This window comes from Octopus bimaculoides, chromosome 3 (genome assembly GCF_046866305.1).
Source record: "Octopus bimaculoides isolate indiv1 chromosome 3, ASM4686630v1, whole genome shotgun sequence".
NCBI classification, from domain to species: domain Eukaryota; kingdom Metazoa; phylum Mollusca; class Cephalopoda; order Octopoda; family Octopodidae; genus Octopus; species Octopus bimaculoides.
Window position 1 is genome coordinate 142,897,529 of NC_142930.1, and position 25,448 is coordinate 142,922,976.

Here is a 25,448-nt window from a genome sequence, read left to right on the forward strand (position 1 = left end):
TAAAGCGAAGACAACCGTGAGATATTATTTCAATTTTATTTAAATTTCTGAAATACATATTCAACAACCAATAAAAGGGATTCCTATAATGATTCTTGTTCCTATAAATATATGTTGTTTGTTTTTACTTTACAAACAATCCCATGATTTAGCTCATATTTTGAGCAACTAGCATCGACGCAAAGCATGATACTTATATCGTGCGATGAAAGAAGATTCTAGATTGTTAGTGCATTATTTTTGCGGGGAGGATTCAATTTCAAAACCTTATCAACTGTGTAGGCAGATCCCTAACGCATATTATCATAAGTAATGTTAGTGTTCCGTTATGGACAAAGTTGTCTTACCTAAGCTTGAACATGGCTGTGAACAAAACGTTTTATTTAGTGAAGCTAATAATTCTGACTTGATTTCCAATATATATATATATGTGTGTGTGCGTGTGTGTGTGTGGGTGTGTGATGTGTGTGAGTGTGTGTACGTATGTACTTATGTTAGCACGTATTTGTAGGTATATGACAAAATGTGTATTACATTCTGATTGAGTTGCATATGTAAGAGATCCGTCAATCAGAATACCTTACACTGGATGTGTAACACTTGTTTACACATTGTCACATAGCCATTTCCTGATAGCCTGGTAAAAATCAAAGGCCTATAAATACATGGACTGTAACTGGAATTGTCAGGAGTTTAGCTGTCTAAATATAATATATAAATTTAATATATTAATATAATATATAAAGATATAAATTTAAAGGAAAGATACTTTCCTCCATAGATATTTGGTCCAATGTGTTGGGATTCATAAAACGATGAGATGTATTGTAGAAACTAAAACAATGCCACTTTATCGTTTTATTATGTAATATAAACCTGAAAAGACATACACCAATGTTAAAGACATAATGACTCTCAGAAAGATGACTATATATTACCACATAAGGAATATGTATTGCAAAATATAGTATATATGGAAATGCATTATTCCTTAATTACCACAATACCTTAGATAGACCTAGAAGATGAGAAGGTGAAAATTATGATACAAAATATATACAATTTTGGTATCAAGAAACAGACATTGAAATAACCTGGAATAATCTGGAAGATAAATTAACAATAGTGCTGAAAAATATATTAGTTTGTTCACAGAAATTCACATACACACACACACATACTCACACGCACACAAACAGACACACACATACCCCTACACACCCACATTCTCACATATATATGTATAAGAAAAGTCGATGAAAAAGGAATAAACGATTACATAAGGATCGTACTGCAGAGGTAATGCAGTACGATCGTTTCATGCAACTCCATTTAATTGAACAATGTAATCATTACATCAATTTAAAATGCAGAGCAATCCTCAGCTGCACAAAGACATAGCATTTGATATTCATAGAAGTTTTATCTTTTCGTAAAACTAATGGCTGAAGGATGTTGGTAGACAGCAGTTGTTTTTTAGCGATGTCAAAGATGTTTGCTGTACTATATTGGACGATGCTAGGTATCACTATGCTCATAAATTTCGTAGCCTGCTCATACATCACAAAGTGAAAACAATTTAATTAATGATAATGTCGTGTTAATATCTGGCGGGAGTCCATGTCACTAGCACATCAACTAATGTATAGCCAACATACTCAGGTGAGATATACAGCGTTATTTATTATCTTAATAATTGAATTATCCATATATAATGATATAAAATCTCCTACATGGAAGAACGCATATGTATGCATATATATATATATATATATATATATATATAAATATATATATATATATATATATATATATATATATATATATATATATATATATATTTATATATATATATATATATATATATATATGCGTGTGTTTGGAGTAAATGACAGTGTTTGTGTACGTGTATGTATATATATAATACACACACACACACACCCACACCCGCACACACAGACAGACACACACACACGCACACACACACACACACGCACACACACACACACACACACACACACACACACACACACACACACACACACACACATATATATATATATATATATATATATATATATATATATATATATATATATATATATATATATACGTATACATATGTATATGTGTATATTTACACACACACACACGGGGTGTAGGAGTATATAATGTCGTCTAAATTACGCAAAAATGAAAATAACACTGACATCTCATTTTAAGAGATATATTTGCCTAAGTTACATAAACATGTTTTGAAATTGTAAAGACTAAATTTATTCAATAAAATCGTCATTCGTCTTCAACCAAAGACTCCAGACGACTTCAGATTCTTCTGCTTCTGTGGCCAGTCATAGGTTCTTCTAGCAGCCACCCTCTTGACTCAGGGCAGCACTACCTCCACCAGGCACATGATATAGGTCTCTGTGTTAAATCTCAGGCTGCGTGGGAAGATAAATGGAGGCACAACGTCACTCCAAAGACCATGACGTTGAATGGGTGTTTGATTTTTATCACTCTCGGTGCATGCCCTCATATTGTACTGTCCTTAGTTTGACACCCAAATACTCTGAAGTGTTGCTATCGGATCGGCTGGAGCGAATGCCAAGCAGTACGATATGTACCTTCCAAATTTCAGGCAGATTGAATGCAATATACGACAAATTTCATTTCTCATAACGATTGTTACGACCCATCCTGACGCTTTAGCATCAAGGTATGCAACACAACCAGTTCTATAGTATTCTACCTTCGAGTTATTCGAAATAATCGTGCTGAGCAATAACATTTCTCATATATACAATTTTCGCCCCTCTATCATTTGCTATATACATACATATTCACATACACACATACATACACACTCACACACACACACACACACACACACACACACACACACGCGCACACACACACACACACACACACACACACACACATATATATATATATATATATATATATATATATATATATATATATATATATATATATATATATATATACATCTTTGTAGATAAATGTGAATACTCGAAAATATTTGTGCGTATTTATATACTTATATACATGTTAATTTATCTTAGTTTGATGTATATTTTACGAAAACTAATGAATATTTAATAGGCATAAAAAATTACCTATACATCGATATAGACACACACACACACGCACACACACACACACACACACACACACACACACACATATATATATATATATATATATATATATATATATATATATATATATATATATATATATATATATATTATTTTATTATTCCAGGCTGTATACAAGGAAGGATTAACATTTTTCCATTGTTCACTATTTTCGAGCCGTAATCAAGAAATATTTGAATGGAACTTACCCATGATTGAAGTAAGTCTAATAATTTCCTAAATATATTTTGATGTATGTGTAACTATTACGAAACAATTTGTAACGGAATTGCATCCCAGAGCTAAAGAAAAAAAAATACTTCATTTGTGAAAAAGAAATTTAATTCTAGAGTTTCTCGTAAATTCTCTACTATGTTGTAATTTTATTGTCCAAAGCTTTCAAACCTACGTTCCTACAAATATACATGTCCGCAGGAATTTCTGTGTAAGTTACTGCAAAAACGATAATCGGAGTGTTTATGATAAAATAACTGTCAGGGAGTGAAGACGATTGCGTAGTTTCTAGTACTTAGGGATTATTTATAAACCAATATGTATGTATATACATGCATATGTGTATGTGTGTGTGTGTATACACACATGCAATCATATAACTCAAGTCTCGATTTTAATCTATGTTGTTTAAATTGCTTATTCGTTTTATATATATATATATATATATGTATATATATATATATATATATATATCATATATACGTCATATAACAGATTCAACAGATGTATGTATTAAGTTAATGATGCTTCATAATGGATCAACTTTTTAAGTACATTCCTAGGTCTATATATATAATCGTGCGGGTACATATATACAATCGTGCGGGTGTGTCATCTGCGTCTGTATGTGTATGCATACTTGAATGCGTACGCAGTTTTGTGTTTGCGTGTGTGCCTGTGTAGATATATGCATGTATCTGTGTAGGTATGTATGTATATATATATGAAAGACGAAAGATGGAATATACGAGAATGTTTATTATTAAGCACGACAATTGTTTCGACATATCTAACATCATTCCCTCAAGGGTGAGGCACTTAAGAACTATTTGAGAAGCAAACGGCGCTGCAGAGTATCTCATCGTGTGATAAATAGATACAGCTCGTTAAAATAACAGTCCTGCAATGTATGTTCTCATTTCGTAGAAAGAAAAACAGTAAAACGTCATTTACATAGAAGATCAAAATAAAATCACAGACACAAGAAAGAACACGAATGCAGCGAGAAAAGAATATATATAATGATTGCTTCATCTTGAGAAATAATAGCCATCCCATCAACATACACACCACACTCCATCAAGCAGCACCATCCCTCCACTGATGAGCCCTCAAGTAACTTTTCAGACCAGCTGCTGTGTGACAGGATTTAAAACACAAGTGACAGATATTATTCAAGTTTCTTCTATATCGTTGCCCATTGGAATCTGATTCTTAAGAAATGCTTTTTTTTTATATAGATAGATACGTAGGTAGACATACATGTACTTACACCTATATACATACATGTACTCATGTACATACATATGTATTTGCATGGTATAGCCTATACACATATTTGCGTGTTTATCCGTTTTTATAGAAGAAAACGTATGTATATCACAGGGTAATTTAAGAGCGTCCAAAGTCCTTCCTTGCGCTTCTTTCTGCTAGGCATTGCTACTCTCATGTCAGTTGCCAATCTATATTGATTGATGGCCTTGCCTATGTTAAAAATTATACTTCTGTAGACAGAAATAGACACTCCTTTTAGAGCCGTATTAATTCTAGAAGCAAAATGATGTCACTTCATTCATTGGGATAGTGGATTAAATATTTAATAATGCATCAAGCACACATGCCTTTTGAATAAATACATCACCATGTCCAAAGCACGACCTTGACTCCACACAGATGAAACAGTAAAATGTAGGATGCATATTTACTTATGATACATGTCTGTCAGTATGTATGTATGCCTATATGCCTGTATGCCTGTATGTATGTACGTATGTACGTATTTATGTGTGCATGTGTGTAGTATGTATGTATTTAAATGTGAGTCTCTATGTGCGCGTGTGCCATTTGACATTTTATCTATATCCTTCTAAGTATAATTTATATATCAAAAACAAAACAAAATATACATGTATAATGCAGCTTTCATAATTTACGTAAATGGTTCCAGCGTATATCCTTTGCTGCATTATATGATACGAAAATAATATTTTAAATAGATATGAATCCAGTTTAAAAGCTTTCCCTAGCAGAATAATTTTGCATCGTAATACTTAGAAATGTACAATGCATCTGTAATGTTCAAAGATTATTTATAAAACCCAGGTATTTCTGAAATCCTTTCGATTTAGTTAAGCCCTTTTTGTATTCGTCATCGTTATTTTCCTAAAAGTATTCTATTACACAATGTATATTATAAACACGCACACACGTTCAAAAACACATTATCCATACGTAAATACTCATTTTAAGCACCACCCACGCTCATGAGCGCTCGTTCCAACATTTACGTGCACACATGATGATATATATATATATATATATATATATATATATATATATATATATATATATATATATATATATATACGTATATATGCACACATATATATATAGAGAGAGAGAAGGGGAGAGAGAAAATGTGAGAAAGATATCCACACACACACACTCACAGACACACATATATATATATATACATATATATATATATATATATATATATATATATATATATATATATATATATATATATATATATATATATATATATATATATATATATATATATATGGCAAATATATAATGACCATCCGAAATACAACAATACATACATATATATATATATAGATATATTATATTATATTATATCGTATTGTATAATGTAACATTATATTATCGTATGTTATATTCCATGTGATTATATAGTATGAAAGACAAAAAGAAAGGCTAAACAAATACAACTATAAGCCGAGATTATTTAACGAACTAAATTGCTAGCTTGAGTTTCAGAGAAATGAAAAAAAAAAATTATGATGTATTGTGTATTACCTTATTTCGAAAAAAATCTAACGTGAAAAAGAGACAAGACTGGAAAAAATATAACTGAAAAACATGACACTTAAGAGGAAAAATATAACGTAAAATATCTGCAAAAAAATGTCCGACAGATCCTCTGTCAACATAGTGGCCATGCGATGATATGAAATTAAATGCTGAGCTGAATAGTGTTTAACCTTATTCAGAGATAAAACAAAAAGGTGAATATACGTGTAGGATTTTCAAGTGAGTGGAGGAGTATTTTGGTGGTCAGTATCAATCTTGTGTATGTGTGTTTATGCGCGCGTGTGTGTGTCTGTGTGTGTCTGTGGGTATGTGTATGTGTGTGTGTGTGTGTGTATTTGTCTGGGCTTGAGATCCTGCATGTGTTTCTTTTATGCTCATGCCTATGTTTACGTACACCTATATATGGATGTCTTTTATATTGTATTATGAATGCATGTGATCCTGTATGACATATAACGCTCGGCAGTGTATTCTTTCGGCTTAAACTTGTTTGTGCTTGAGCGCGCGTCTATTCGAGTATGTGTATGTTTAAGCTACAATAATCCCTCGCCATATCGCGGGCCATCTGTCACAATTCACCTACTACGGTTCAGTTATTGCGGTTCACCAGTCGCTGTTCACCTATCAAAGTTGATTATTAAGGTTACGTCGATTCCTCCGTGTTGCTATCTTGTATTTATAATAAAATAAATATATACAAATCATAAAATTAATTAAAAAAATATACAGTACAGTACCGTCTCTACTTCGCGTTTTCCACCTTTCGCAGGGGTTTTTGAACGTAAAATTTGCGATAGTAGAGGTATTACTGTGGTGATACCTTCTTACGTAATGAAATGACTATGTGACACAAAGTAAATATTCAGCATATATGCGTATATATTCGCTATATGTTTCTACAAGAATGATATCGGAGCCGTGATAAAATGCGTGTAGTGGAAAGGGTCATTGAGTACGCATAGAAGTGGAAGTTAGCATAAAAATGTGAGCGTGCTAAGTGAGTGAGAAGTTATTATAAAATAACAGTTGGTGAACTGAGATTCAAATATGACTGGTTTTCATAGGAATGATTGAAACGCTGCTCTCAACAATAATTAAAGGTCTGGTTTTTAAGTACAAGCCGAGCACTTACGAAAGGCGTAGCCAGTATATGCATGAAACAGATTGCCCAGAAATAGTGGTCTGTGTGTCGAGCTAGAGACCAAGAGGATGCTCTTAGATAGATTGAACAAATGATTATAGGTTTTTTTAATTCAACGTTATATAACGTGTTACATGAAGAATATTCCATGACACCGGGCGTAAGGAAGAAACAAAAATAAGAAAGATGTAGTATTGGTTAATGTATATATATATATAACTATGTGTGCGTATGTGTGTGTATGTGTGTGTGTGTGTGTATACATACACACGAATGTAGTTCATACATAAGATCAATATATTCTCCGTATATTATATATATACATGCGTGTGCGTGTGTGTGTGTATATATATATACATATACATACCGTGTGTTTGGTATGCAAGTTTCTTGCCACGGTCATGCCTATATATATATATATATATATATATATATATATATATATATATACACACACATAAAATATAGTTGAACAGATGCACACCATATATGTTTGTTTCAGTGTGTGTTTGTGTGTGTGTGTACATGTAATTCATATATTAATTGGTATTAGCATGTACTTTTCTATACTGAAGAATAGTATGTATAATTATATTCATCTGATAAGTCCCTAAAGATGTATATATTATAAGTAGGATTGCATTGCATGGTTGTTTGTCCAACATGGATTCTAGTTTTGTAATATATTTCTGCTGAGATTACCTAAATGTAATACCGTTAAATCTTTATTCCTTACATTTTAAAAATGTAATATATTCTTAATAAAATAGAACTAAATAGATTTGATTCCAGATAGATTTTATGAAGTAATTTGTTCATAAACATACACAACAAAAAATATTGCAATCCACACAGTGAAGCGGATTTGCCAACATATGTAATGGTCGGAAAATGTCTTGCTGCTCACACACATATCGGAACTGCATGGATAAATACATAATGTAGTGTATACACACAATCTCACATACAACCAGAAATCCTTCCAGCGACGGATTGCTTAACCATGCTTGTATATATGTGAAATAACATTAATGTGTGTAAATAAGATTTTTATTGTGAATAGAAGTGATTATGATATATCGATTTATGCTATCCACTGTGTATGTGTAATAAAATATTTATAATGTATATACGAGTGGGAAATCGTTGCTATTATCATAACGCAATTTTTAAACAAAGCAGTATTTACTTATGAGTGAGTATCTTTCCAATGAGAGACGTTAGAAATACGTATGAAATACCTGTGAACTGGGAGTCTCGCCTACGGACGTGAAGAAGCAGTCTTCTGAATAAGTGTATATGAAAAAGAAGTTCGTCATATGTGTGTGTGTGTGTGTGTGTGTGTGTTTATATGTTTATAAGCAGATGAGAGAGAGAGAGAGAGAGAGAGAGAGAGAGAGAGAGAGAGAACTAGAGAGAGAGAGAGAGAGAACTAGAGAGAGAGAGAGAGAACTAGAGAGAGAGAGAGAGAGAGAACTAGAGAGAGAGAGAGAGAGAGAGAGAGAGAGAGAGAGAGAGAGAGAGAGAGAGAGAGGGAGAGAAAGAATAATAATCTGTAAATGTGAGTTCAGTTCACACATCGTTACGGAAACACTGTAGCAAGTTTCTGTCTGTTATTGTGACTTACAGACAACTTGAACAAACTTAGTCTATGTTAGACATAATTTCCTTGATTTGATCGGAAAGATGGCCACCGTTATTGCCGCACAAACACAACAACAACGACAATACCATAGTCTTGTTTGTGTATTTGCGCACATAACTTATAAAATACTGTGCGTGTTTTTCGTTTGTATGATTGTACGACCGGCTTGTGCAGACTGTCTATCTAGCAACCTCGAGGCTAAGCTACAAGTGATCTACGTATTGTGCAAGCCTAGTGGGAATGAACCCAAGAGTACGTGGTTCGTAGTTACTAACTACACTTTTCTCATTTGGCACATGTGCAGTGAATGTGAAAGCACGATGGGAATAAAACTCTCGAACATTTACAAACTGTAATATTCACCATTCCCCAATAAAGCTTCATATCATGTTACTATGAATGTGTATCTATGATCGATTAAACACAAGTAGTGTTTTCTGTCTTGGAACTTTCATTACTCTTTATTGTCATTTTGTACGTCTTCGCGTCGAAATTCCACGCTTCCGTTCTCCAGTAGTTTTATATTTCGAGAATTCAACAAAACTGGAGAGAAAATATGTGAAACATATTTTTTCTCCAACATAATGAAAGTTGAATACGCCGGAGATTTATGTAAGGGAATGTACGAGGAGAAAGACTCAACAATATTTTATTCTTTGTATTTTATCTTTGAAATGAAGATTCACTTTAACGCTTTCGGCAGAGATTCCTGTGTTACAAATATACATTTATTTCCAAGAAAGAAGACTGTCTCTGGAGATGATGTTTCGCTCTATTCCTCTGAAGGGATATCATATTGCTTTTCTTCGAATGAGTGAAATTAAGATTTGCATGGTATTAAGAGGCTTTTACATAACGGGACAGGAATTTGAGAATCAACATTGTAGAAACATCGACGTTAAGTCTAATATCTGTGTGTGTGTGTGTGTGTGTGTGTGTGTGTGTGTGTGTGTGCGTGCGTGTGTTTGTAGGTATGTGTGTTTATGTGTAATATATATTTCTGCCAGGAATGACTAAGTATTTGGTAGAGCAACCCATTACATGCGTACACGCTTATAGTAGGGCACACAAATCACATGAGTACATGCACACGCAGGCGCACAGGCGTACATGTATATTTGTATGTATATATATATATATATATATATATATATATATATATATATATATGTATATATATATATACATATATATAGAGATAGATAGATAGATAGATAGATTTTAGATAAATTTAGATATTTTGCGGCCAAATATTAGACTAGGTTGCATCTATCCACTTGATAGGATAAGTTAATCCATTTTTATGTGAAGTATGTTGTCCTCATGGACTATTCACCATGTTGTTGACTGATATATATCCAAGTATATAAACAATTTATACAATATCCCTTGAAGAAATTTGTCTAGACATCGTTTGAAAGTGATGGAATCTTTTACTTATTTAATTCTTTGAAGGATTACGTTATGTAGGTCCTTTGGATGAAAATAAATTATTTTACAGTGTATTTATGTGTTGTACACCTGAAATGTTTAATGTGGGTATGACATGCGGCTCATTTGTGTCATTTGTGTAATGCTAGATGTGTACACTTCACATTATGCAAATCATGTAGCTCTCACGGTGGCGTGGGAGAGAATGAAGTCAAAATGTTTTATAATGGTCCCAATAATCAAGATCACCCATACCTTTTAATTTTTTAGTGGGCTGACTCAATTATCGTAATGTTTTGTTTGATGCGGAGAAACCACAGGGTGATGCGGTGTTCTAGGTGTAATAAAAAAGAGGAGGAAAGCAGAATGATGCCATCTAGCTCTCAGGTCTGGTAAGTTCTGAGAATTCAGCAGCTTATGTTGCGAAACATCGATTTTATTGATGATGTGAGTGTTTAAGCCTAGACGGTTGCTCAAAATTACGTCTTGCCTGATAATATTCGATACTATTAGTAAGTCCCCTGCAGGAAGATAGTATGAATGTTGGAGTGCATTCCTTTTTCCAAAGTGCATGAGTTCAGATTTTCCCTCATTTAACGGCATGTTGTTGTTTGCGCCTTGGCTCTAGATGAGATTTGTGTTCTGTCTTCTCCGGTGATAATTTTTGGGAGTTTAGAGTTATCTGAAAACACGTTTACTTTTCTATGCTTCGTAATGCTTTAGATGCCATTTTCATAAGCAATAGAGAGACGCGGATTCAAAATAGTTCCCTGACGTACACCACTGCTGAATTTCTCTGGGCTTGAGTGAATTACACCGCTCTCATGCTCTGTTTAGTTCACCAGGACGTACCTAAGCCAAAGCAGCTGTTTACTACATATCCAGAATTGAACACTTTTAGCAAGAGGATACTCTGGTCGACTCTGCCGTAGGCTTTGCCAAGGACAAAGTAAATAACGTTAGAGTTCGAACTAATACCTTAACACCAAGCTAATGTAATTTTACATTGTTAAGTAAATTTATAAACCCGAACTATTTGTAACTGAGAAGTGAATGAGAGAGGAATGGTCAGAGGTAGAAACAGTTGAAGAGAGGGTTAGATAGTCTCTACTACAGCGAGAGTCATGCTGGGTAGAATTTAGAAGATTGTTAATCTGCAGGAAACCAGTTATCGTTGATCTCACAGATTTTTTTTTTTTTTGGAACATTTTGATGATGTAAGAGGTGAGCGAGATTAGGTGATAGGTTACTGCAAGACTCTTGTTTTATTTATTGAAGAATAATATTGTAGACTGGTAAATGAACTGCTTCGGTATATGGCCTACTTCTAAAGGATGCATCTGGACGCTGTTTAGGGTGGATGCAAGCTGGTCTCTACATTCATCCAGGATAGAAGAGGGGAATCTATAAGAACCTCTTTCTAAATGATGCTTGATACCATTCATTGCTGCTGTGATGTCTGACGCAGTGAAACTTGTTAGTGATATGTTGGGGATTGAGCTCGCGGTGATTCCTTTCATGAATATCAGTTGTATTACTAAAGGCAGAGCAATACTATTTCTGTTGGAACTCAGCCATGTTTGTAGCCTGACGGGGATGAATGCTGCTGTCATTAGTCTGGACCATCGGGTGATGCAGCGTTGTTATGTTAGTTGGTATATGAATAAAGCAATTTTTGGTTCTGTTTGATATTTTTATTTTAATTATTCAGTTTTCCTCTACAGTCCTCAGATTGTTAATGTGTGTTTTCATGCAGATCTGCAGATTATATTTTTGCCAACTGAAGCTTTCATATTCCTGTAAATTTTGGATGCATGTTGGTGGTAGTTTTAACTGGTTGAATTCTATATTAATCCTTTTGATTCTCCTATTGAGTGCTTTTATTGTTTTTCTCTTGGGGTGGGGAACTATTTCTACTAGTGTTTATCATGAGAGCTTCTTTTTCGCATTTGTAAGTGACAGTGTTCATTAAACGTTGATGTCTTGTTTCCGTATTAATTTTTTTTTTTTTTTTTAGTGAATACATGTCAGTAAGTTTCAGGTCTTTTCTAATTGCCCCCTAGTCTGCTTTGTGAAGTTGTATGTAGTTGAACTCGTGCACTGCAGCAACAGAAACTTATCTTATCTTTAATTTTCTCTGAATAATAAATGTTATTATAAAGGCAACTGCATTGCCAGTAGCTTCATAATGCTAGGTGTTAGGTTGCCCATCTGAATATGAAACGTGATCGAGCGAAATGATCATGAGGATCTACTTATGTCTATCCTTTCATTGTTCGTACTTATAGTGTACCTACTACTGCATTGGCTATATCAGAAAAATTTTCCCTCACTTGGAAAATGGTTGTTAGTTCTAGGATATAAACTGGATGTCTATTTTCTACATAACCATTTGCTACTCTGAGAATATTGCATTTATTTTATCCTACTTTCCATTTTAAATTCCATTTCGTGCTGAATCTGGTATCGATATATCATTAATTCCAATTCTTAAAAATGCTGCTTTATAGAGCATTTCTAACATACTGAGTAGACCATATTTCAATAAAGACACCCGCATATCTACAGTTACATGTGTGTGTGTGTGTCTGTATGCGTGTATGTATATGTGTTTATAGTATATTTATATAAGTATAATTATAAACGCACAAACAAACGCACGAAACGAGCTGCTTTTCTAAAAATAAGCTTCCGGGTAACATAAAACCAATATATAATTCTGAATTATTGTCGAAGAAATGCAAAACGTATTTTCGTTAAATATGTAATTATACCTATCTTAATAAAATTATACTTTCAATATTGTTTGTAGCAATATTAGTTTACATCAAGTATATTACAAATATAATAAACATAACGAGGTTTAATCAAGATGCACCTACAGCCATGTAGATCATTTAGATAAAGGTTTAATTAAAATGCAATTAAATGTATTACCATGAAAATGAATATAGCTATAAAATGTTAGATACAAAGATAAAGACTATCAAAGTCTTTCTTAGGACAATATTACATTATTTTCTTCTTGTTTTTGAATACATCTTTTTTTACAGGGTATAGCAGTGCGAAATTATTTTATATCATATATGCGTGTGTGTATTATAATATGCTTGTTTACGTATATTTACTTGTTTGAGTATTTGGATTGTGGGTTTGATGCAACATCGCCTTGAATAATTTTAATTCAACGAATCGAACGTAGAAGTTAATGTTTAAGCCTAGTATTTGTTCTATCGCTTCCGTTTGCGAATCTTCGGAGTTAGTGGGACAAAAGCCCGGTATTCAAGTGGTGATGGCAGAAAACACACACACACACACACACACACACACACACACACACACACACACACACACACACACGCACATGAATGTATGTATATTCCTCTTAAAGGAATAAATGCAATGAAGACCTCGAGGAAATTTTAACTCAAAATGAAACAGACGAAATACTGCTCATCATTGTGTCTAGCATGCTCATGTTTGTGCCAGTTCAGCCATTAATCTGAGTGATTACCCTCTACTTTTGAAAAGTAGAAATTTATGGTGGCAGTGCCTTCGAAGTTTCGACTAATTAGACCATGGACTGCCTTATGCCATGATGCAGTTCACACACTCATTCACACGTACATATACAGGCACTCACACACACAGACACAGACACACACACACTGACAAACATACGCACACGTTCACACTCAACCCCGACACACCCACGTGTGTTTGTGTGTGTGTGTGTGTGTGTGTGTGTGTGTGTGTGTGTGTGTTTGAGTGTCTGTGTGCCCTCTGTTCATGAAAGACGTCTTTTAAACCCAATCTGGAGCGAGTACTTCTTAATCGACTTCCCACCCAAAGAAATTTTCCTATTCAACAGGTCAATACGATGAAACACGTCTTCACTTTGTAATTATTCAAACTTAATTTAGTGTTATGACATAATGTCGGAAGCAATATTGTGAGAAATTTGTTTTGCAGCTTTATGTTCCCAGTTGAATTAGAGCCAAGAACAATGTTGAAGTTTACCGCTCCTAGATGGAAGAAAATTAGCCTCTAGTCAAATGCGGTGTGTTAATGGAATCTTTCGTGCTGAAAAGTTGTGCCTCGTACTATATGATCCAGCGAATTTTAAGTCCAGAATTCAAATCCTTTCAACAAGAGCTGTGATTTTTAACCCTTTAAAATCGATAAACTAAATTACATGTTATGACCAGTGGTCGTTGTAATACGGTAACATATTTCTGGTAAAATTTCAGGTCTTTTAATTTTGTCCGACATAGTAATCAGTAAGGAGATGAAACGTGGGGCAATATGCTTAGCGACATTTCGTCCGCCATTATGTTCAGATTTGAAATTTCACCGAGGCTGATTTTGCTTTTCATCGTTTCGAAGTCGAAAAGATAAGTACCAGTGAAACACTGGTGTCGATGTAATCCATCCCCCGAATTTGCTGATATTGTGCCAACATTTGTCCCAATTATAGTAGGCAATAATCAAACAGGTATGGAAAATAAGATATACAGTTTGCGGTGAATAAATTGTCGTCTAAATTGCGCAAAAATGAAAATAACATGGTCTTCTCATTTTAAGAGATATATATACCAGAATTACATAAAATATCTTTGCATACCAACGAGTAAATTTATTCGATAAAATCGCCAATGGCTTTAACTACGGCCACCACAAGACTTCGGAATTTTCTGCAAATCTTCGAGATGGTCTCCTTGCTTAAGTTGGTGATTGCTGCCATAATACTTGCCTTCATTTCCTTTTTGCATCAAACTCCTTGTAATACCAGTCAGGAGTGTTAGGTGGCCAAACATTAGGGGTGATGCGGTCGCAGAAATTGTCTGTCAAAAAGGACTGGGTTCTCTTGCTTGTATGGCATGGTGCAGAGTCTTTTTGCCAGCCATAGGACCTTCTAGCAGCCACCCTCTTGACCCAGGGCAGAACTACCTCCCCCAGGCACTTTATATTAAGTCTGAGACCGTGTGGGAAGATGAAGGAAAGTATAACGACGCCATCACTAGTGGTAACTCCAAACCCCATGATGTTGACTGGATGTTTGATATTTATCACTCTCGGTACATGTCCTCAGAATGACACCCAAATACTCTGAAATATTTGTAGTGGAGCTTCCGGCGCAAATGCCAAGTAGTACAACATTTCGCTTCCAAAGTTCTGGTTGAGTGAATTGCGTCATGGTGCTGTTTTTCTCCAAGACGGTTCACAAATGACCCTGCTGTACTGTGTTGGCCACAAAATCAAAAACAAACAACACGTAGGCGTGAAATGTTAAGGATATGAAATGGGAACAATGTACCCATCGTACCCTGTACATATGTCAAACTTTTTTAGTGTGCTTTGAACACACACCTCGACGCTCCTATTGCAAACGCATGCCTAAGAAGACCAGTAGCAGACTCTTCAGCAAATATAGCCTTTCTGTGTCTCTGATGAGGTAAATAGGACAAATTACTGCCGATAGAGTACAGTACCAGAGTACAGTGATGCATTAGAGACTAGTGAAGTTGCAGAATATCAAATGGTTGAGTATGAACTCAGAACGTATGGGACCGGAACAAAAACCACCATCTACTTTGTACAACATTCTACGGTACTGCTAAGTTCCCGTCATATATCCCTCAACGTTAGCTATTAGCAACCAGCTGAACTCTCCCATATTTTCATCGTAGAATTATTACAGTACAATTAAATGCATATGTAATTTCACTCACTTATCTAGTAGTCCTATATTAATTTACTTATTCTGCTACTAGATTATACGAAAAACTTAGCTAAGATTTGAATTGAAGACTAAGGGAGAAGAAACAATTTCATATAGCAATTAATTTTCCCTCTCCTACATCCATAGTCGTTCAAAATAATTTTAAACACAGCCAATTAATGTTATGTAATACCGGCTTTGCGGATGCTCTAAATTAGAAAGCCTGTCAAACAAGTTTTATTCATTTCTTGTAAGTCTGAGGGCTGCTTAAAGCTATAACTATGCTCACTTGTATTGTTTTACCGCAATCTAAAATAGAATGATGTCGCCATCACTCATGATGCCTGTGATTCTCTTTAAATACTCGACTATTTTTATGTCGAACAATAATTACAAACTCAGACATTTCGGTCACTATTGCAAATTATATGCACACTGTCTGCATCCAATACTGATAACTTGTTCCTGTTTTAATTTTTTCATTACATTTGTTAATGTTAATTTTTCTTCTCAGAAGATTTACATCTACATTATCAATATATTTACTATTTAATGACCATTATAACAGCAACTTTTATATACACTCATTGATTTTCAACGAACTGACTTTAAAGATTTTGTATATACATATGTGGCTGCTAACATAAGTATATGTATCTTATTGAATAAATCATAAATGTATATAAAACCGCGCATCACCTTGCGCGATCGGTCAAGGAAATATTTAAATAAATGCATGTGAGAATGGACGCAAGCATGTTTTTTAGCAGTATTTTCTTCCTTTTCATGTGGCTAAATCACTGCTCCAACGCACAAACATTAAGAGTTATGATTTATTAAATATATATAGTGAGTGTTTACTGGGCATCAAAAAGTACCGAAGTGTTAGTGCTTCATTTATGCATAATTAGGACATTATATCTTTTTCCAAGTTTTATTCGCACGTACCCATGTGGTAGCGAACGGCAGGTTTTACGCCGTTGAGTGGTATCAACATTACTGAACGAAGTGCATATGTGTTAAGATCTAGATATATGAGAATGCTTGCTGTATTATCTAAATGTAAATAAATATTATCTTCTACTCTAGGCACAATGCCCGAAATTTCGAGGGAAGGGGACCAGATGATTAGCTCGACCCCAGTACTCAGCTGGTACTTAATTTAACGATCCCGAAAGGATGAAAGGCAAATTCGATCTCGGCGGAATTTGAACTCAGAGCGTAAAGACAGACGAAATACCGCTAAGCATTTTGCCTGGCGTCCTAATGTTTCTTATTTTATTACTTCTCACAAGGGCTACACACAGAGGGGACAACCAAGGACGGACAAACATATTACGTTGATTATATCGACCCCGGTGCGTAAGTGGGATCGATATAATCGACTTATTTAATCTTATTTAATCTACCTGAAAGGATGAAAAGCAAAGTCGACCTAAGCGGAATTTGAATTCAGAATGTAGCGGCAGACGAAATACCGCTAGGCATTTCACCCGGCGTGCTAACCTTTCTGCCAGCTCGCCGCCTAAGAGAACCTAAATATTACAATTAATGCGTTGAAATTTTTCACGTACGGCACAGTACAATTTTCTTTAAAAGCTATATATATATTTATGTTTACATACACTAATTCTAAATTCGATGTTTTTAGACATCTTTGATTTTGTGACACGACACCTTAGCCAAATGTCGGGTTTATGCTAAAACACATGAAGGAATTTCTGCTTTATCAATGTCAAGAAAATAAGTATCATCCATGTATTATAGCTGGATGGATGTGCCTGTTCCTACCCAGTTCCTGATATCGATTTGAAAAGTGCCCGGTGTCATAAATTGCATTATCGTAGTGTAAATCGTGAAATAAAGTCAATCAATGTATTCTCACAGATATACTAGAAATTCGGAACAATCCTATTGAAAAAACACTCGGCCAACTTAAAAACAATGATATAACATGTTATCTAAGTTTACATACACTATACCACAAAAAGATGCAGGATAGACTGTGTGACTCTTTTACATTATATGCCTGCATGTCAAACCTAAATGTGAAGTCACACGTGACCAACTTCTGCTATAGATCTATATATGTTTTGGCATAGTTTTTAATCGATTACATCCAACACATCATATCGTATTGGTATTTCATTTTAAAAGAAATGGGTTTATTTTTTTCTCCAACTATATTTTATGCTACTTATTTATTCATATCGGCAGGGACTTTATTTTGGATTCTTGCGTAAAAGGTTGGGAGTAGAGTTTTTTGATTCATTACAGCTTCACTGAAAAATTCATTCGTTTGTAGTGACAAGACATGTATTCTCAAACCAACAGTAACATATCAATTTTTCTGATATTTACATGGCAGTTTGATATCTATCAGTGTCATGTTTTAAGATACTTCAGAATTTGAATGCTTTTGCTTTTCTTAAAATAATTTCCACCATATAAGTGAAGAGTTCTCATTGGGGGATTTTGCGAAAACAGAGTTAGATGATTACTGGTTATACAAAAGCCGTTTCTGACAGAAAATATCAAAATATACCGAAATCAGGCGACATGCTTTAAACATTGAATGTTTAGTCAATGAACTCAGACTCAGTAAATATGCTGCAAAGTTGGCATAATTTTGGCGAATCACTTTGTTAACTGGAGTTAGAAAACGGATTTATATATATATATATATATATGTATATATATATTCTCCTTTTTTCTCTCCTTATTTCTTTCTGTGTTCCTTTCTCTATTCCCGAGCGTTAAACTAATACATCCATTTGTTGTTTACACCACCTGTCTTCGTCTGTTGATTTTTTTTCGTAAATTCTCCGATATATATATATATATATATATATATATATATATATATATATATATATATATATATATATATATATATATATATACAAGAATAAGGGCAGAGAATCGTCAATTAATAATAGAATTAACAATTAACAATTTTGCCAAGTAGTTCAGTATGAAAAAAACCTTTATCGGTAAAACTATTTATCATCATAAATATACAGGGATTAGCAATTGAGTTGCTTCTCCAACATACTGAACATTTAGAAATAGCAGTCAAAGAACTACTGATTCCAAACTACAAATTTTTCTCTAAAGCGGATGGCGATATGTATGGCACACATAGAACAAAAAACCGGAGGGAAAAGCGTAAACAAACCAAGCCTTTAGTTAATTGGATACGAATCGTTTCATGGTTAAGTGAATGGAAATTTCACTATTCCAATCTTCAGCCCAAATATTCTGATAAATTTGAAAGTGTCTCTAAAAAAAATCACGGAAATTTTTGGCCATGCGACACCAAAAATCAACGATAAGAAAGGCACTTACGAATTCATCGGCTAGCGAGTTCAGGCACCTCAACTCAAAGAAATATCGCCATCCGCTTTAGAGAAAAATTTGTAGTTTGGAATCAGTAGTTCTTTGACTGCTATTTCTAAATTTTCAGTATGTTGGAGAAGCAACTCAATTGCTAATCCCTGTATATTTATGAATTATATATATATATATATATATATATATATATATATATATATATACATATATATATAACGGGCCTTCTCATTCTCCTTATTTGTGTCTAGCACCTGCCACATATAATATATAGAGTGGTTTGATCCGAGGTTTTAGTAAAACCCAATTGTCCAAGCTGTGGCGTAGAGGGATTCAACTCGAGATCATTTTGTTCCAAAGCGAACTTCTTGACCACGTAGTCATACCCGCGCGTATTCCTCTAATAATAAATGGCTTGTAAATATAAGCACAATTTGTCTTTTCCAAAGTTCTGCAAAGTGTAAGTATGTAAAAGAAACATTTCAGACAAATAAAACTATTTACCAGAACACGAATATTCCTTGATGCACTTGAGCGTGTATGTATGTGAGTGTGCGTGTGTATATGTGAGTGTGCGTGCGTATGTAAGTTTATATTTGTATGGGTATATAGAAGTGGAAAGAAACGGTACGATATGTATTCAAGAATATGTATATTAAAATAAATCGTACAGATGCGCATGCGCCTATACACACATATATACTGACACGCACACATATATACTCTCCATCACGCACGCATACACACGCACAAAACAAATATCGGTAACTAAGTGTTATATGTGCATTAATTATATAAGTACAACAGACTATCATAAATAAAAACATAAACAAAACAGCATGAGAAGCTTAGTTTGTGGTTCTCCATGTGTATCTCTGAATTATTTATGAATACAAATATATCTATATTATACTGTATTCATCTTTCTTCCTTTAAGAAATAAGCCTTGTTACTCATTCCGAAGTACATATTCGCTCTCTTGAAACTTGGATGAAATAGTTGCACTGCGAATTTCCCAAGTATAAAACAGGTAATTTTGTATCATTTTGTATGTTTGAGTTATATGTCATTTAGAATAAGACAATACCTTTTTTCAACAGTCATCTGACTCGTATTCATTTCCTTTATAACAACCATTACGTTACTCTAGTTATAAGCAATTAGCTAAAATAAAAGTATTCAATATTTTAGCATGTTTGTTTTAAAAATACATTGGTCAATTCATATACTGCCTAAATTAATCGATTAGATTATACGTTTGTTTTAATTCAATCCCGCATATGTCACATAAAACCTACTACACTTATCATGAAGTCCTCTCACATTTGTTACTTGTTTATCAGAATTTTTTAAAAATATCTTAAGTTAACTCCTTTTTTCAAACTGATCAATTCGACACACTTCTTTATCTTTTCTCTAAGTTGCACCAATAACCGTTCTATATGCCTTTATCATAAAATAGAATTTAACTGCTTTCCATTGACGCATTACTCAGGCCGAATTTTCCACCTCTTCATGTTTTATAGTTATTCAGTTTTTATCTTCCATTTGGGCTATTGTCCATTATATTGCGTTATATATAAATACGCAAAACAAAATCAGCGGCCATTATTTGAAAGTTTCTTTGAGATGTAAGGAAGAATGAAGAGACCACGACAATATTCTTACGATTCGCTTAGATATGTATGTAACATTTGTTCCATACAAGAGAGGTAATTATTATTTTACGAGTCTCCAATTTTGGAGTGAGAACGCAAACTCTAATGCTTGCACACACGCAGATAAAAAAATATATTCTTACACTCCGCCACCACACACACACACCTGTATATATATATATATATATATATATATATATATATATATATATATATATATATATATATATATATATGCATACATATATATACATATATGTATCTGCCCGGCACTCGCCATGATAGATCGCTAACCACTACACATTTTTTTTTCTCTGCTTGTTTCTCTCCTTGTTTCTTTCTGTGTTCCTTTCTGTGGAAGAGCGTTCGTTCGAAACCTTAAAGATTTTTTTCAATTCCCGAGCGTTATACTAATGCATCTGTTTGTTTTCTACACCACCTATCTTCATCTTTTGTTTTGTTGTGAATTCTCCCTGTATATGTTTTGTTGTGAATCTCCCTATATATGTATATATATATATATATATATATATATATATATATATATATATATATATATATATATTGGGAGAGAATGTCTGTGAGAGAAAATGAGAGAGAGAGACAGTGACAGACATACGTAAAGATGTAGACGTATTTACGTATGTGTGTATGTATTTTTTTATATTTTTAAACATATTCAAACACCCAGCTAGACGTGGGGCACGGAGTCGCCAACTAACTACGCTTATGCACATACAGGGTGTTGTGTTCAATATCGTCTTGCACATAGCAAAGGAATTTCAGAAAACAGTAGTAAAGAAACATATATTGATATACTGACTTTCAAACAACAAAAGACGATACACAGTTCTTGTAAGCATGTGTATGTCCCCTTGCGCATTTTTGCATATGTATGCGTACATATTATGCATATGTATGTGTACGTGCATATGCATATGTGTACGTATTTATATGTGTGTGTTTGCACATGTCTGTATTCAAGTGTCCATGGGTTGGCATAATCCACCAATCATTTTTTCCGTCATTCTCTCTACTAAATGTACAAGACCTGAAATTTTGGAAGGAGGAGACTAGTCGATTTCACCGACCCCAGTGTTTCACTGATACTTAATTTATCGACTCCGAAAGGATGAATGGTAAGGTCAGAATTTGAACTCAAAACGTAAAGATGGACGAAATGCTGTGAAAACGTTTTGCTCGGCGTGCTAACAATTTTGTTAGCTCGCCGCCTTCTTTCTACCGTCTAATAGTGATGACACGATTGCTTTTGATTTGTATCTTTTTTTACGAGTACTGAAATATTTCAACATTTCAGCATTAATATGCAGGGATGTAACAGGACCGATTGCCCACTGAGGAAAATGCTTAGTAACATTTCACCCGCCTTTATGTTCTGAGTTCTAATTCCGCCGAGGTCAACTTTATCTTTAATACATTATAGGGCCGACAAAATAAGTACGAATGTAGCACTTTCGTTGTAATTGAATTTCCGACTTCCTCAAACTTGCTGGTCTTGTGCCAAATTTTATATCTAATAGTTCAACATTACTGCTTTAATGTATGGTTCGAACCCGTAGGTTTGCCAAACCCATTCACAGATGAATATGTGTGTATTAATTATATCCATTTATAACACGTGATTAGTCACGTGTGAATTAAAAACATACAGCACCACATTAGGTATTAGTGTTTATAATTGCTTACAATCATTCAGTATGATAAACCAACATAATCATAATCTAACTACTATAAATCGATACTTATCCAGAGTGTTGGGCAAATTCATTAACCTTTGTATATTACATTATTTCACAGAAGAATTAATCACATGGTCGCGAACACAACACCTTACCTACAGACTTTTATGTATATTAAAGCTATGAAAATAATTACTTACATCAAAGATGAGTTCAGTTTTATTGTCTCTCAATGAAGACCTTTCTTAAAAAACAACTGAAATATCAAAGAAGATACAAGTTTCAGTGTTTAAATTCTATATTCGTTTGTTCTTGGCCCAATATAAGCAATGACATTTATAGCTGCTTTCTTTAATGCGTTGAATCAAATTTCACAATAGTTTCTACTATAGGAATGTGTACACACACACACACATACATATATATATACATGTGTATATGTATATATATATATATATATATATATATATATATATATATATATATATATATATATATATATATATATATATATATATATATATATATATATATATATATATATATACATGTGTATATGTGTGTATGTGAGTGTATATATATATATATATATATATATATATATATACGTGTATGCATCTGTGTGTGTGTGTGTGTGTGTGTGTGTGTGTGTGTGTGTGTGTGTGTGTGTGTGAGTGTGTAAGAGTTTATTATTACAGTTGGCATATAACCCAGGCGGTTGCTTGGCTGGATACTTTTGTCCTTCAGAAATAATGACGCGGATAGTAAAACAATGTCTTACACATCGTTTACACGCGAGAGAATATAAACAGAACAAAAAAACAACAAAAAAAAACGAATGAGATAAACTGAAATAAAATAGGAAACAGCCATAGGTATGCTGAAGCGACACACGATTCTACCATTAAAATGCAGTATTGATTGATTGATTGATTGATTTCATAACGGCATAGAAACAAACAAACGTATTCTATTTAAAGCGCATAACGCAGTGATATTTATTTATATCATACACGCGTACACACAAATGTATGCTTCTTTTGTTTTAAGAAAAGACATAAGCAAAAAAAAAAAAAAATGAGAAAATGAAGAGATGGAAAATTGTATTTTATTTGTGTTGTTATTATTTTTTATATTTTTACCTATTTTCTTTTATTGTTCCTATGTCCTATATAGAAAGCAATGAAATAATGTTCAACAGATATCGCTGCAATGTACCGTATGGGTGCTAAATTAAAACTGCTATAGGCAATCAAATATGGTTTGTCTGCTTCTTTATTATTAGCTCGTTTGTAAATTCTGCTGTATTTTGTTTAAGGTGGTGAGGACGTTTCTTTTATATAACCCTCTACTTAGTTTGCTCTATGTTTTCCCTACTTCCTGTGCACTATTTTTATACTTAAGTATATGTTTTGTGATACACACACATACACACACACACACATTTGAAACACACACACACACATATATACACACAGACATATAGTTTTACGAGCATGTATGTGCGCATGATCCTGTACATGTGTTTATAATTCGCAACTGAATAATAAACGAAAGGGCGTGTTTGAGGTCATATAAATGTAATCATCGTTAAGCGGTGTCCAAGACGACGAGACTCACGCTTCACATCCCATTAAACTTAACTCTAGGAATGACTCCAAACGAATGTCGTTTTATAACTGTATGATATTTATTCCCATTCGGCGGAAAATAAGGAAAATTATGGCATGTGTTTTCGTTAAAGGCAAGACTAACTTAACTTTACAGAAAATATGTTTCTGTCATTTTAAGCGTTTGGGGAGCATTTCATAAACATGTGTCTTATGTTTAAAGGAAACTGTACAGATCCTGAGTTTGACTCATTAATGTCGTTTTGCTTATTAGTAACCGTAATTAGTTTCACCGAAGATTAAATGTCTGCAATCACGAAAATCATGCATTATATTCTAGTGCCTGAACCATTGGATAGTGGCTATTCTCTGGTAACAGCTTGATGTGTATAGTCTAACAAATCGAAGCTAGTATATACGTTTAAGTTTGGTGTCTATTTTAACAGAATCTTATGCTGAACCGCTAGCACTGGAGAATTAAACAAGTATATACCTGTTGTCCAGTGGTTGTCAAGTGGTTGTCAAGTTGGATAGTGTACGTCTATGAGTGTATGCGTGAAGGTACTCGTCATACTGGTATTTTGCTCATGCTCGTATGAGTGTGGTTTCTACTCCTAGAACGTATATTATTTTTTTTATAGTCATACACTTCATTTCACGGTGCTCAGGTTCATTCATCTGGCAAAACAGAATATGGAATCCTGCTATGGGCAAGCATCCCGTCCAATGTGGGGGATGCATACTACGTCACAGAATCCGTGAAACAGTTCTTAGGGGTCTATGTCTGAAGAAAGACATTTGATTTTTGTATATACACATATATGTGTAACAGGCATCATAACTCGATTCCTGTTTCACACGAGTTCATTGGTCGTCTTTGTGAGATTGAACAAGAAATCATGTAGTTGGAAAGCGAGATTCTTAATAACAACACCATGCCTGCGCTCACTGAATGTT

The 25,448-nt window shown here is 33.8% G+C and overlaps 1 protein-coding gene across 3 annotated transcripts in view; it reads left to right on the forward strand.

The window, feature by feature from the left end:
- Window positions 1–25,448, forward strand: part of LOC106884218 (neuronal acetylcholine receptor subunit alpha-10) — a 1,150,118-nt gene that overhangs the window by 202,527 nt on the left and 922,143 nt on the right. For 2 of the 3 annotated variants that reach the window (XM_052966099.2, XM_052966098.2), the window contains one exon: window positions 3,286–3,378. The exons of the other annotated variant lie outside the window; for it this stretch is intronic. The gene's annotated coding sequence lies outside the window, so the exon portion shown is untranslated. The remainder of the gene's footprint in view (window positions 1–3,285; window positions 3,379–25,448) is intronic. 3 annotated transcript variants of the gene reach the window in all.